Genomic DNA, 12,064 nt, shown 5'->3' on the forward strand with positions numbered 1-12,064 from the left:
CCAGTTTACTGGCAAAAATGCAGATGAGGAAATGAAGTTATTATGAAGATTTTTTACAAAATAGCAAACTGCAACGTAAGACTACTGTAACTTCTCCTTTAAAAAAAAAAAAAAGAGGGAGGGGGAAAAACGTCCTAGCTCTTAAATAAAAAAGCTTTCCAAAAACTTATGCTGCTGCCAGATTACTAACTACAAATATCTGGTCCTTCAGGAATATCAATGTGACATTGCAAGTCACTTAATTTCTACTGGCCTCAATTTCTTCACACATAAAATAAGAGGGTTATTTAGTTTGTCTAATTTCTATGATTTTCCTTCAAGTTTTACATTTGTTTTAACTCACATTTCAATAACAGGAAGTATATTTTCTTAGCGGGAAATATCAAGTCTGGAATAATCAGAAGTCTCTGATTCTAAGGTCAGTTTAACAAGAGAAAAGAAAGATTTGTTTTAGATCATTTACGTCAACAAAAGAAAAGCCCTTCTAAAAAAAAAAAAAAAAAAGAAAAGCCCTTCTAACTGCAAGGCCCTGTCACGTCTACTAATCAGCTAGCATGGATGCAGCATGTGTCCCTTCTTACTGCTGACAGCTGCTCTCTATTCATCAATTATTTTAATTTACCTTCTGGAACTGTGAATGATTTTTAGCCTGAAGAACAAATTACATTTAAAGCAGGTGCAGCTTTATAAAACTATAAAAAGAAAAGAATCAATTAACATAAAAATACGTTGTATATATGCATAAAATATCTCTGGCAATAGACACAAGAAACTGATAAAACTGGTTATCTCCATGAGGGGAAAATGGATAATAAACAACAGAAATGGAATGGATAATAAAGACGAAAAATGGTATCACTATATACCCTTTTGTACCTTTTTAATTTTGGACCATGTGCAATGATTACCTATTCCAAAAATTTTAAATATTTTATATGAAATTTATATATTATATTTATAATTTAAATATTACATATGAAACATATATTCCCTGGTAACTCAGCTGGTAAAGAATCTGCCTGCACTGCAGGAGACCCTGGTTCAGTTCCTAGGTCAGGAAGATCCCCTGAAGAAGCAATAGGCTACTCACTCCAATATTCTTGCCTAGAGAATCCCCATGGACAGAAGAGCCTGGCAGACTACAGTCCATGGAGTCTCAATGGATCAAACACAACTGAGTGACTAAAACAACACACACATGAAATATAATGACTTTCCAATTGCAAATAACTGGAAATAATTAGACTATAAGGAATATAATATATTCATTATTTATATATATAACAAAGCAATAACATTTCAGAATGATTTGTATTTTTTTCATAAACTGAGACCCTCTTCTCAGATTCTATTCAAATATTATTTCAATCTTTATAAGATAAAAGTATTTGTATTATTTTCATATTCAAACCCACAAATATTTTTTAAATACATTTAATTACTAAAGTACTAAAAAAAATGTACAAGATAGGTAGACACATACTGTGTAATTCAGTCACATAAAATCCAGGAAAGGTAAATTAAAAAACTGCCAAATTTGGCACTAAAAATGTAAAATGTAAATCTTCCATTTAACAGAAGTTCCCATGAACAAGGTAATAGATAAGGGACAAGGACCAAATATAATACAAATGGCTAAAAGATTACCATCCAGAACATAAAAATAGCATCTTCAAATCAGTATCTCCCCCAAAATTCCAGGTGAACAACAATTCACAGCACTAAAAATAACCCAAAAAATTGATGAAAAGATGTTCAACTTCACTAGAAATATTAAAATAAGATACCAACAATGGCAAAATTTAAAAGACCTGATACTATCTAGAGTTGCCAAGAGTGTGAGTAAATGCCCCTTCACACACACCATGTTAAGAATATAAATTGGGGACTTCCCTGGGGATTCAGTGGTTAGGATTCCATGTTTCCACCACAGTGGGCACAGGTTCAAACCCTAGTTGGGGAAATAAGACTCTATATGCTGCACAGTATGACCAAAAATCTTTAAAAATACATAATGAAAGAAAGAATATAAATTGGGACAAACTTTTGGAGAGAGAATTTGACAGTATGAAATTTTCATCTATGAAAATTTTCTATGAAAATTTTAAATGCATATACTCTTCGACTCACCAATTCCAATTCTATTTCTAGGAACCCATTCTGCAAAAATATACAAATAGGTACAAAGATACATACACAATACATGAACCGTGAACTTTCACATGTTCAAGCTGGTTTTAGAAAAGGCAGAGGAACCAGAGATCAAATTGCCAACATCCACTGGATCATAGAAAAAGCAAGAGAGTTCCAGAAAAACACTTATTTCTGCTTTATTGACTATGTCAAAGCCTTTAACTGTGTGGTTTACAATAAACTGTGGAAAATTCTGAAAGAGATGGGAATACCAGACCACCTGACCTGCCTCCTGAGAAACCTATATGCAGGTCAGGAAGCAACACTTAGAACTGGACATGGAACGACAGACTGGTTCCAAATAGGAAAAGGAGTATGTCAAGGCTGTAATATTGTCATCCTGCTTATTTAACTTTTATGCAGAGTACATCATGAGAAACACTGGGCTGGAAGAAGCACAAGCTGGAATCAAGATTGCCGGGAGAAATATCAATAACCTCAGATACGCAGATGAAACCACCCTTATGGCAGAAAGTGAAGAGGAACTAAAGAGTCTCTTGATGAAAATGAAAGAGGAAAGTGAAAAACTTGGCTTAAAATTCAACATTCAGAAAACTAAGATCATGGCTTCCTGTCCCATCACTTCATAGCAAACAGATGGGGAAACAGTGGCTGACTTTATTTTTTTGGGCTCCAAAATCACTGCAGATGGTGACTGCAGCCATGAAATTAAAAGATGCTTACTCCTTGAAAGGAAAGTTATGACCAACCTAGACAGCATATTAAAAAGCAGACATTACTTTGTCAACTAAGGTCCATCTAGTCAAGGCTATGGTTTTTCCAGTGGTCATGTACTGATGTGAGAGTTGGACTATAAAGAAAGCTGAGCACCGAAAAATTGATGCTTTTGAACTGCGGTGTTGGAGAAGACTCTTGAGAGTCCCTGGACTGTGAGGAGATCCAACCAGTCTATCCTAAAGGAGATCAGTTCTGGGTGTTCATTGGAAGGACTGATGTTGAAGCTGAAACTCCAATACTTTGGCCACCTGATGTGAAGGGCTGACTCATTTGAAAAGACCCTGATGCCGGGAAAGATTGAGGGCAGGAGAAGAAGGGGACAATAGAGTATGAGATGGTTGGACGGCATCACCAACACAATGGACATGGGTTTGGGTGGACTCTGGGAGTCAGTGATGGGCAGGGAGGCCTGGCGTGCTGTGGTTCATGGGGTCGCAGAGTCAGACACGACTGAGTGACTGAACTGAACATATACAAAGATGTTCTTTAAGATTTACTTGTAATAGAGAAAAATTAGAAATGAACTGAGCTCTCATCAATAGGAGAACTGTTAATTTTTGGTAAATTCATATTATAGAATACTAATGCAGTGATGTATATCTACTGTACCTTACCAATAAAAAGATACATTACAGAAAAATACAGGTATCAACAAATACTTGACGAATCGATGAACAGAAATAGGCCTATTTATCTCTTTTAAAAGGGAGAGCATAGTATCTCTGTATCTAAATAAATGACAAAGAGAGGCTGGAGGGATGCATATCAAACTGTTCAGAGTGGTTACCCCTGAAAAGAAGGAGGAGAATGGATGGAGGGCAGGGAACTAGGAAAGGAAAGGATTGAAGGGAGATTTACTCTTCATCATTCAAAATCATCTGAATGGTTTATAACCAATATATATTCATGTATTATGTAATTATACATACATTTCTTATACAAATAAAAGTTGTAACAGAAAAAAACTATGAAAATGAAAAAAAATCACAGAATTAGATCTCAAAAGTTCTATATCAAGGTACCAGGTACAGAAGAATCCCAACCACATGGACTATAGCCTGCCAAGTTCCTCTGTCCATGGAATTCTCCAGGCCAGAATACTGGAGTGGGTAGCCATTCCCTTCTCCAGGGGATCTTCCCAACCCAGGGATTGACCCCAAGTCCCCAGCACTGCAGGCAGATTCTTTACCATCTGAGCCACAAGGAGAGTCCATAGACAGGATTAAATGCTACATTTACAATGCAAAAACTATTGGGCACAAAAACTATTGTAGGATCTGATATTGCTTAATTGATCTTTATAACAATCATAAGATTGACAATGTTATCTCTATTTTACAGATGAAGGCACAAAGCTTTGTATGGTCAAAAACTTAGCCCAGAATTTATATTAAGGCTGAACATCTCACTAGCAGCTGAATACTTCTTTCAGAAACATGTCAGGACATAAATTCCAATATCAACATTGATGTCGACGCCATCCAAGAAATTTCTCAAAAGTAACTGAAGGAACCTATTCAACTGTGTAACAAAAAACAAAGAGGTAAAAAGGAGGCAAATATTTATACTTAGATTAATTTTCAGATCAATTTTTCATTAATTCCTTAAAATATCTGCGTTGCCTTATCTTGACAGGCAAGAAATTGCATCCTCCTCCCCAATCCCGAACCTAAGCTTTGTAACAATGAAAATTAGAATTTTTGACTGTGAAAGAAATACAGAGACAGAGAAGATAGGCAAAGCGAGACACAGAAACAGAAACAGGAAGGAAGAGAAGGAAGGAAGAAAAGACTGTAGACAAAAACTCTAGGACAAGACTGGAACCGTAAGTTGACTAAAGTTCTTTCTATTGTATCACATTTATTTCCAAGAAAAGAAAGGGCAACAATACAAAAACAAGGAAAAACATAAAATGGATATACGGTCATCTAAATATGCCAAAATGAAAAACCTTCATCAAACTCGAAAAATATAAAAATTATTCCAACAGAGGTCCATAGTTCTATCATTTTTCATATTGTTTTTCTATTAAACAATGCTAATAGGGTGGGTAAATAAGCTAGAAGTCTACGTTAACAACAATCTAATCAGAGTTTTAAACATACCCTTTTAGCTAGAGAGACAAAATTATTAGCTCAACTGTGTAAGATACTAAAATGAATTTAAAGATTACTTTTTTTATTTTAAAAGATCTCTCCACGTCTAGTAAAATATAATTCCTAACCTTTACTTAATAAACTCCAGTTAATTTTTAAATTATGTTATCCAAATGAATACTGTCATCAAAAAACTAGCAGTATTGAAAATGACAGGAGGGAAGGAAACCTCCAAAGTGAAGAAAAAAAAAAATTTAGATCGAAAGAACTCTATAGTTTAGCTGTTTGCATCTGTGCGTGCTCAGTCACTTCAGTGTCCGACTCTTTGCGACCCTATGGACTGTAGCCCGCCAGGCTCCTCTGTGCATGGGATTCTCCAAGCAAAAATACTGGAGCCAGTTGCCATGCCCTCCTCCAGGGGAGCTTCCCAACCTAGGGATCGAGCCCACGTCTCCTGTGTCTCCAGCACTGTAGGCGGATTCTTTACCACTGAGCCATCAGGGGAGCCCCTTAGCTGTTTAACTTTTGACTTTAAAACAAACCAGATTTGAAAGTACCTTTGAAAAGCCATACTGAATATGGGGAAGTCTAAATAAATTTTTTTTTAATTAAAAAAATTTTTACGTCTTTTTGATCTTTTTATTACTCAAAAAAGCTTAATTTTTTAATTTAGTTTTCTGATTCTGGCTTGTGTTTTCAATACTTTCACAACAATTTTCTACTCCTCGATAAGGAAAGTGCATTTAATCCTGTCACAAACATATGTAGCACATACGGAACCACTACATGTTGGTCTATACTTTTTAGACAACCTCATAAGCCTGCAATTCGGGAGACCTGGGTTCGATCCCTGGGTTGGGAAGATCCCCTGGAAAAGGGAATGGCAACCCACTCCAGTATTCTGGCCTGGAGAATTCCATGGACTATATAGTCCATGGGGTCGCAAAGCATCAGAAATGACTTGAGCAACTTCCACTTTGACTTTACTACGAACTTCAGGTCTCACAGCATGAATTCCTTGGAAGTTGGCCTGGGCACACTCCACAGGCAGATTCTGGTGCTTTCCCAACCTTCTTGGGATAAAGGTAAATAATTCTATTACCAGGGGTCAGGACAGCCTGGTTTTGTTACAGGCCGTACTGCAGGACAAAAGACAACGGTATGTCAAATGCTGTATCATTCTGAATGCTTTTAGATACCATCGCAGAAGAGGAAGAAGAAACTAGATAAATTTCAATAGTGTGTTGCTACAATGCTTTGCTGCTGAACATAACTTAGTTTTTGGAGCACGACCAAAAGCAAAATTACGGTGCTAATTTAAAGCATAAGAATTTTAGATCTAAAAAGGAAGTATGTGAAAAATTTGTTTTATTCTTAAATAATATACTTTTTTAGGGACCTCCCTGGCAGTCTAGTGGTTAAGACTCTATGTTCCCAATGCAGGGGACATGGGCTCCCTCCCTGTTCTGGGAGCTCCTGCATGCCACACGGGTGTGGCAAAATATTAATAATAATACACTGCTTTAGATCACTTGTTTACAAGTAATCTACAACATGGTTTAGTGGGTTTGTTTAAGGTCTACTGGATCTCTGCTGAGTTCCAGTCTCAGACTTAATACTTTTCCAATTATAAAGTTCATAAATTGTGTTACAGATTTCAAGAGAAACATGGAGGGTTAAGTTTGGTCAGACCAAAGCAAGTAACTTCTTTAGAACTATTCAAAATGTGAATTTTACTTACTAATGAGAAACAATGCCACCACTTGACTATAGAATTATTATTGGACATTAGGCAGAGCTAAGCATAAGAAACTCAAGGTCTCCTGACTCAGGGTCAAAAGTTTCAGGTATTAATCTTGCAAAGAATTTTAAAAGTTTTAAATAGTTTATTCCTTAAATTATCATAGCAGCTTATGGTAAAAATTCGAATGTTTATTAGGTAAAATTTCAACCTATAAAAACACATGTAAAAAAGATAGGCAGGAAAAAAAAGACAGGCAGAATGTTTTTAAGAGTAATATTTATAATAAAAATTAATTTAAAATTCTAATCACAAATTAATGCTTATCAATTAAAATCAAAGTGAATATTCATATAAATTTATGTAGTATTCTTTACTTGCTTATTTGTGTGTTTTACCTTATTTGTGGTAAAAGAGATGCCTTATCTAAGAACACAATTTCATTTTTCATTATATAATGAAATATAACTATCTCTAGTATAGTTTTCTGTCACACCTAAAGACAAGGTAATCTTTGTAAAATAGATTAAAATTATCCTTTATGTTCTTTTTTTTTTTTTACCTCCCACACTTGTTTTCAATGAGAAAAGTAGAACTTAAAATATTTGAGTATGCTTCAAAAACTGAACATACAAAAAATAGTTTGTCAGTAGGTATACAACTGTATCTACTATAGAGCAGAATATTTAGAAACATAAGAAAATGTAATGAGTCACAAAAACTTGAAAACGTACTAAAAAACCCACAAATATATAAGCATTAACTACTGAAAGAAGTACAATAGTATATATACTATATAACTAACCACTTAATTGAGTTTTCCATCCTCAGCTTTTCTACTTCCTTAGCATTTATAAACTCATCATAGAATTAAGTTGGGAGGTACCTTTGTCCACTCTTTTTTAGCACAGAATATCTGAACACATCTCTGACAGATGATCTGCCAATGTCTACATAAATGCCTCCAATGACAGAAAATTTCTATACCCCACCCAAGGTACCTGTCTCAGACTCTAAGACAGTCACCAGCGAGACTATTACTGTTTTTACACCCTTTCGTAGTCCCTGGCCCTTAAGTGTGGACTGGATTTAGTAACTCACTTGTACCCAAGTGCAGACTGGAAGTGTTGGGGTGTCACTTCCAAGATTTATAAAGAGATGGTAACATCCATTCCAAGAGCAGGTGTGTGCCCTCTCTCAAACTGCTCTCTCTGGGGGAAGTCAGCTGCCACGTCATGAAGAAACCTTGTGGAAAGATCCAAGTAGCAAAGAACTGAAGAAAGTCTTCAGTCAGCAGTCTGTGAAGAGTGGAAGCCCTCAGTCCAACAAAGAACAGAGGTCCGAGTCATTGAGCATGGAAGGAGATCATTCTCCAGTCTAGCTTTCAGGTGAGACCATAGGTCCTAGAGAAGCTTAACTGCAACCTCAGGAGAGACCTAAACTCAGAGGCTCCCAGCTGGGATGGCCCAGATTCCTGACCTCCAGAAACAGTAAAGTGAATTCTTGTTGTTTTAAGCCACTTAGTTTGGGGGTAATTTGCTACACAGCAATAGATAATGCAGAATTCCTGCAATTTTTCACAAGTATAAAAAGGCATTTTATTTTGTTTTCCAATATTGCATTGAAATCTACTTTCATCTAGGTGTGTCTTCAGGGTCAGCACAATAAAAACTTGTTACGTTAATAATTTACACATTTGAGTCTGACAATCATGTTTATTCGCCTACTTCCTTCAACCAATCTTCATATAACTTTCAGATTCCCTACAATACTAGTCATTCTCCTCTGAACAATTGTTAACCTCACTTTAAAGCACCTGAAATAGAACACAATTCTCCCTCGAGTTGTGGTCTGGTCAACAACTGTACACAATGAAATTTAACAATTCCCTTAATGTGGGTACTATACAGTGAGCACAACTAGACACCTAAAGTTGCTTTACATCATCTATTTGTGAGATACTGTTTTTTTGTACTTCCCAGAATTTCATTTCAAAAGCTTTTCCTAAAGTTAGAAAGAAAACCAACCCAATTCTATTTCCAAGCACTCAAAATAATATTTTTTAAAAAGCAAAATTTGGAAAAATGTTCAAACAATATATACAGCAAGTGGTTAATAACCAAAACATGCAAATAACTCATAAAACATCAAAAAATGAACAACCCGATTAAAAAATGGGCAAAAAGATTTAAACATATTTTTCTAAAGACATACAGACTGCAATGAAAAGATGCTCAACTAATCACCAGGGAAATACTAATCAAAACCAGTAACATCCTCACACACATCAGGATGGCTATTATTGAAAAAGACAACAAATAACAACTGTTGGCAAGGATACAGAAAACACAGAACCCTTATGAACTGCAGGTGGGAATGTAAACTGGTACAGACACCATGGAAAACAGTAAACAGATTCCCAAAAAATTAAAAATAGAACTACCATAGGACCCAGCAATTCCACTCCTAGATATTTATCTGAAAAAAATGAAGACACTAATTAGAAAAAATATAAGAACCCCTATGTTCATTGCTGCATTATTTACAAAAATAAGATATAAAAGCAACCTAAGTGCACACTAATAGATGAATGGAGAAAGATGTGGTATACACACACATATACACAATAGAATATTACTCAGCCAAAAAAAAATGAATGAAAGGTTTCCCTGGTGGTCCAATGGTTAAGAATCCACCTGTCAATACAGGGGACACGGGTTCTATCCCTGGTCAGGGAAGATTCCACATGCCGTGGAGCAACTAAGCCCACAGCCACAACTACTGAGCCAAAGCACCACAACTACTGAGGACCCTGCACTAAAGCCTGTGTTCTGCAACAGAAGAAGCCACTGCAAGAAGCCCATGCACCACATGAAGACTAGCTCCCACTTGCCACAAAGAGGGAAAGCCCTCGAGCAGCAACAAACACCCAGCACAGCCAAATATAAAATAAATAAATCTTTTAAAAAAGAAGATGAATGAAATCTTGCCATGTATTGTGCTAAGTGAAATAAGTTAGAGAAAAGTAAATACTGAATGATTTCACTTATATGTGGAACCTAAAAAACAAACAAAACAGAAACAGTTATACATACAGAGAACAAACAGGTGGTTGCCAGAGAGGAAACGTATAAGGGGAGGAAGAGACAGGTGAGGGAAATTAAGAGGTACAAATTTCCAGTTTCAAAAAAATGAGTCATGGATATTAAATGTACAGTGTGGGGACTAAGACAATAACTATTAATATGTGATGTCTCTATAGAGTGACATATTGTGACTAGACTTATCATGGTGATCATTTCGTAATGTATAGAAATATCAAATCACTATGTTATATAACAGGAACTTACACAGTCTTCAAAACCATACTCTTAGAAAAAGAGACCAGATTTGTGGTTATCAGGGGTAAGGAGCAGGAGAAAGAAGTGGACGAAGGCCATCAAAAGGTAAAAACTTCCAGTTATACAAGTACTAGGAATGTAATGTACTACATGATAAAAATAATTAACACTGCTCTATATTAAACAGGGGGCTTCCCTGATGGCTCAAATGGTAACGAATCTGCCTCCAATGCAGGAGACCTGGGTTTGATCCCTGGGGCGGAAGATCTCCTGGAGAAGGAAATGGCAACCCACTCCAGTATTCTTGCCTGGGAAATCCCATGGACAGAGGAGGCTGGCGGGCTACACAGTCCATGCATTCACAAAGAGTCGGACACAACTTAGCAACTAAACAACAACAGTATTATACAAGAAAGTTGTTGAGAGTAAATCCTAAGAGTTCTCACCACAAGGGAAAATATTTTTTCCTATTTTTAAAATTTTGTATCTATATGAAATGATGGATGTTCACTAAACTTATGATAATTATTTCATAATGTATGCAAGTCAAATCATTATGTACACCTTAAATTTACCCAGTGCTGTTTGTCAATGATATCTCAATAAAATTGGAAGCGAAGAAAGGAAAAATGTTAAATCAAAATGGACATTAAGGCACCAATTTTAGCTCAGTTCTATAAAGCTTTCTCAATGATTTTTATATAAGTTCCATTTTCAATAGGTTTCACAAAACTTGGCACTTAGTCATAGAATTTCATTCATTTCTCGAATGAGTTATTTGAATTCATTATTTGAATCAAATGCATCAACTATAAATAATACAAAAATTTTATGCCATTTTTCATGTAGTACTTTTTCTCTAAAATAGTGCTGACTTGTAAAATGAGATCAACTTCCTAACAGAGTGACATGAATGTGACTGGTGCAATGTAAATTTCTCCCTCTTTAGAACTCATAAGGTAAGGACATTGTCCTCGGACAATGCGTCAAAAGGGCTGCTAATAACATGCTATGGAAGAGCTGTGTGTTATATGTGTTAGTCACTCAGTCATGTCTCTTTGTGACCCCATGGTCTGTAGCCTGCCAGGCTCCTCTGTCCATGGAATTTTCCAGGCAATACTGGAGTGGGTTGCCATTCCCTTCTCCAGGGGATCTTCTGGAAAATTTTCTGGAAGAGCTACTGTGCTGTGAATAAAATATAAAAATTTAATCTGGGAAAAGTTTACCTTGTTTTTTAAAAAAAAGCTAGGTGTAATTTTAAAACATTGGGAATCCTGATTAGATCAACTATGTTAAAGATGCGGCATGGAGAGACTCCTACTTGTAGAAACATGTTTGAAGTACTCATTTAAAAATACTTGTGTACATGTGCTAGCATCATGCTGCACCCCTGAGTTACAATGATTGAGTTACTACAGTGAACAAGAAGATAAAACACAAAAGAAGGGCTTATAAAGGAGGGCGTGGTGTTTTGTGACGGTATCCTTTTACTCAAACAAAAACAAATTCAAAAGAAAAAGAAAAATCAGTTGAAATATGTAAGTTTTGGCTATTCAATGTAATGGTCTCAAAATTAAATGGCAAAAAAAAAAAGTATTCTCAGACAAGGGTCAGCAATGGATTTATAACCTGAAGACGTGGATTAAAGTCTTCTGTACAAAAACATTATACATAAAATGTAAAGAGTAACATAAAAAAATGACAAAATTTCATGGAAGTTCAGAGGAATAATGAGGTATCTTGCTAAGAATGTGTCTGAAGGATTGTTAATATCCTAACATGCAGAGATGGGACGGGAAAAACATGCTAACATTTACTGTGCAGCCACTATGTCAGGTCCTGTGCTAAACACTCCCATACATCATCTATATTAATTCTCACAACTTTCCAACTTCATTTTACCTAATATTACACTAATACTCTGAGATGTTAGTTACTTGTCTCAGGTCACACTG

General features: G+C 35.8%; 1 protein-coding gene across 13 annotated transcripts in view; it reads right to left on the reverse strand.

Annotated features, from left to right (window-relative positions):
- Positions 1-12,064, reverse strand: part of WDR47 (WD repeat domain 47) — a 78,535-nt gene that overhangs the window by 46,829 nt on the left and 19,642 nt on the right. The window lies entirely within an intron of this gene.

Source organism: Bos grunniens, chromosome 3, assembly GCF_055505025.1.
Source record: "Bos grunniens cultivar Pamir isolate PY7600 chromosome 3, Bosgru_T2T1.0, whole genome shotgun sequence".
Lineage (NCBI taxonomy): Eukaryota > Metazoa > Chordata > Mammalia > Artiodactyla > Bovidae > Bos > Bos grunniens.